The sequence below is a fragment of the Asparagus officinalis genome, chromosome 10 (assembly GCF_001876935.1).
Source record: "Asparagus officinalis chromosome 10, Aspof.V1, whole genome shotgun sequence".
NCBI lineage: Eukaryota > Viridiplantae > Streptophyta > Magnoliopsida > Asparagales > Asparagaceae > Asparagus > Asparagus officinalis.
In genome coordinates, this window is record NC_033803.1 from 50,390,508 (window position 1) to 50,395,024 (window position 4,517).

The window sequence follows — 4,517 nt, forward strand, 5'->3', positions numbered from 1 at the left end:
TCCTTGACACTAAACTGCATGGCCATACTCTATTATTATTTTAAAATCTTCTTTTTATTTGGCCAGCACTTCTTGAAGAAGTTTGAGGCGCACTTGATTCGGTAGTTGATCATGGAATACTATTCTCCTCGCCGACGCCTCCGTTTTTACCGCCGTGGCCGCCAATGCTAGACATATATAGTCGTTGGAGATGGTTTTGCGGAGTGAAGTAGGCTTCTGAAAACTAGTTATGCGTTCCTAGATAGTCCTTCACTGCATCTTCTGGTAATCCCATTACTGACAGCTTTCTAATCTGGTTACGGCTGAGACAGACCCATCGAATCCCCGGAGCCATATTAGCCTGAATTGACTTTTCATGCCCCGGAGAAAAGTCGAGGAATTAGCGTTATTCGCATTGAACACTAGATTTCCCTTTTGTCAGCCATGTTGATGGTGACTTCCTAGGAGTTTGTCGCATCTTGCCACTCGGAACCTGATCTTCTATTTGAAGCACCGGGAGTCATCTTGATTTGGGTTTGCTGACGGCGCTTCAATGAAAGCCGCATTGGGAAATAACCGAGAACCTCTGTCGGAGCCAATCATTGGGATAGCTGGCCCTCTGATAAGACTGCGCACTGGAGTGGAACCCCCTACTTCATAGGGAGCGCGGCAGTGTCGTATTCCTCTAATTTGGTTGCAGATTACTTTCTTTTGCAGATTTATTCATACCCCCAGGGGTGACCTAGTATCCACCACTCTATCAAACATGTCGCCTGGTCGGTTGCCCCCCCGCAGACATCCCTAGGTGATGGCCCTGTTCATTTGATTCCCGGATACCAAGGATATGCCGTTTGTCATGTAAGCGGACAGGTGCGTTCTTCATTCTGAGGATGTAATCAGCTTTGTTTGGCTGTTTGCGTAGGCGGTCAAACTACGTTTAATAATTACAGACTTCGTGGCAGGTGAGAATCCTAAACGGGCTCCCGGTCTTCCCACGAACCCTGACACGAGCTTTCGGGCCCCTTTCCTCCGGAATCAATGTTTGGGTGTAGGAGGCCGTACGACCCGCCAGTCTGAATTAGTTGTTCAGAGAATTATTCAGCAGAGTCAAGGTGTTCCTAATAACGGAATTCTTTGCTTTGATGTCTTCGTGTAGGGGACCAAGGCGCATCCTCCCCTCACGCCGTTGCATTCTGAATTTGAGGAGCCAGATCTAGTTATTGCGCTGCCCCCTCAGTCCCCTTGGCCTTTACTTTCCCCCAGGCTTCACCAGAGGAACAAGGAGCAAGAAGGAGTGGGATCCGAGGCTGACGGAAGGCTCTGGAAGGCAGCGCTTGGATGCCGGAATTCGGTGAGAGACATGACTCGGTGTCTCTCCCAGCGGGGGGGTTCCCCGGGATCTGTGGCCTATCCTCTTTAGGTCGGGGCATTTTAGGCTCTACTATTGGGCTTTGGCACCCAAACGTTAATTTTGATATTGGTGACTTCTTTGACCACCTCTTTCCTTAGTACAGGGTCTAATCTCCTCGCTTTTTATGCAAGGAGTGATCCCCTGGGTCCGAATGCGTAAGTTGAGGGTGTACGCCTCGTGCTTTCTGGATGGCGTTCCTGGTGGACTCCAAGCAGTAGGATTAACGGGTTAGTCTCTGGACCCACGCAACGGCGTGCATCTTCTGTTATTTGCCGTCCGGTTGGGTTTTTTAGAAGGACCGGGCCACCAGATTCTGTTGCTGTGGCGACAGGCCTTAGCCACTTCAGGCGCACTTTTCTTTAAACACTCTAGATCTATTTGGTAGGCACTAGTCCGATACCACACTGCCGGGCGCCTCCACAACCTTGGTGAACTTTGGGTCCTCGGGGTTCCGCGGGCTCAAGACGTTGCGTGGCGGACTTCGCCGGCCTCCCCTGAGCTGAGGCTTCCCTTCCTTCCGTCTTCGCACCTCCGCGTTTCAGGCTGCGGTTTCTACGCGAGAGGCACACTCACCTTGAGCTCTCTTGGAGGCAGCGGGTTAGGCGCCGTGGCATCGTCCAGCCACGATCCAGTTTCTTTTGGAACCAGGTGTGTTGCAGTGAGGAGCCGAGGATCTGCAACAAACAACTTGGGTAAGATATTTTTGTCACGGACGTCGCGGTTGGGGCCTCTTATCGAGCAATTCCACCGAGGCAGGTCTCTGCGCTGTATTATTATTGTCATAACTTTGGTTAATGATTTTGTGCTTAATATCATTTGATGGTTAATATGCCTTTCGTGTGCATCTCTGCGTGGTGATGAAATTGCGCGCTACGGTGCACCTCGCTTAATAATGTTGGGTTTAATCGTCTTTTTTCCAACTTCACCAATTCAACCTCAAGTTAGTGTATTAAATTGAACTTTGTTAGTAACAATTTTGTATCAAAAGGACATTAATTCAAGGCAAATTTAGTCACTAGGAAATATATTTCAAAAGCCAGAAATGGAATTTATATATATAATACTATATATTTATATTATAATATTTATTTTAAGATTAGTGTATAAGAGATAGTTTTAGAGAATAATTTTGGAAGAATATTATTATGTTTATGGACTTAGTAGGATCCTCGAGTATTGTAAAGACCGAAGAGCTCGAACGATTTCAATATCCTTTGATGCGGAAGTAGTCTTAACGCATTCGTGCTGTCTACGTAGTAATTTCGTTAGTATGGGAATCTAGTGCTGAATGTTAGGATTTAGTAGGAGGAGATATGAGTGCAGGTAACCTAAGTATTGAACTGTTATCGACTGGTGGGAGTTGCGAAGGAGTTTCTATAGTGTGGGGGATCTCTTTTTCTCATCCATAATTATGAATGTCTTTGTATGTACAGGTTAACAGCTTGTTGTGATCATTGTCGAGTACTATTGGCTTTTCTCGGCCACAACTTTCCCTGCTTCGTAGGTTGTTGTGCTGGGTCCAACTAGTATTTGTTGGCTCTACGCAATAAACAAGTGTTTATGATAGAAAAGTTGGCTACTTTACATTAGTGGGACTGCATTACCCATTTCAGTCGTTATAATGATATCACAAACAAAAACAAAAGATTATACTTTTTTTAAACACACGTAATAGAGTTTTATCACGCCGCTGCTTGCATGCGATCTTTAGCGCTGTACGGGGTCTTATTCCGTGACCACCGACTGTCAGATCAATATAAGATTGTTAATTGGCCGGTCGCAAGAGGACGACATAAACTAAAGTAACTTATCTCAGTATACAGCCGAGATAATCACTCTTCTTAAGAATCAGCAGCTAGTACGATCTAGGAATGGATGAACAGATTGAGATCTCTGAATCTTCCTCTTTATGCTGAATAGCTCGCGTGAGACCTCTTTCTGCTCTCATAAAATTCATGCGTCCTCACTCTTGCAGTCGCGCACGCGTTCTTATGTCACTTGTCTTTTCTTTATTCAATAATTGGTTGCATGGGGTGTTGCGGACCAATTCGTCGTTCTAAGCTTTAAAGTAGCTTGGGTGCCTCACTGCCGGACTTAGTTGGGCATGTGTTGTGGGGTGAGGTTGCCTGGGTTTAGGGCAAGTGCACCGCCCGCGGTTTCCCAACATGCGAGCTTTGTTAACTTAGAACAACTCAGAAAAGAGTTGCGATGGGGGAAGTCAGTGTTTATCTTGTCGATAAGATGTTGGATGTATCTTCAAGATCGCGCCATAGTTGGTGTCGCTACTGGGTTGGTTGTCGGATCCGTAAACGTTGTAATACCGCTTTAAGTTCAAGTGGATGTTTGGTCAACCGAGTTTTGCTTGAGTTCCGGACTAGACTAGAAACGTTGTACGTGTAGTCCTTGGCGTGTGTAGCGGGATTGGATGACGTAGGGATTTGTGAAGCCAGTTATCCAATTGACAGGAGTGTTGACTTTGTGTGAGATGTGGACTGAGCATTAGGATTGGTTTAGTATTGAACCTGTTGTATTCACATGCTTGTATGTTCCATCAGATTTCAGTTGAAGTATGCATTGTTTTCCTGTTAGTATTATTATATCATAGCATGGGTCAGTAGATGTTTTTATTTATTCTGGTAGATTTGTGTTGCCATGCCAGCTGAAAGTATACGTTGTTTTTCTTGGTGTAGGCAGACTTAGGCCGATCGAACAGATTCATGTTTATGGATGATGCATGCCGAGACGGTGTATGCCCAGCGGAATGTCTATTTGATGGAGTGGAAGAAAACTTAACCTTAGACGTGTTTTTCTTTTTATAGTAAGCTGATAAACATTAGAATCTTTATAATATTGTCTTACTTTGATGATGGATTCAATTATTTTATCAGTATTTTCTTTTATCTAGTACTTGATGTATTTTTATTTCTAGTAGGATTCTTGTATAAGGGTGCGTTTGACCCCATATTTTTATGTTGGTGATTTCGTGGACGTAAGTTTCTCTTTTTTATTCTGGATTATCTTTCTCTTTTGCTATTGTGAACGGGGACTGTGTTTTTGAGATTCATTATGACGCTTGGCGGGTATTGGATTGAGAAGAAGAAAAAATGATAGTGTATATTTTTTCAAT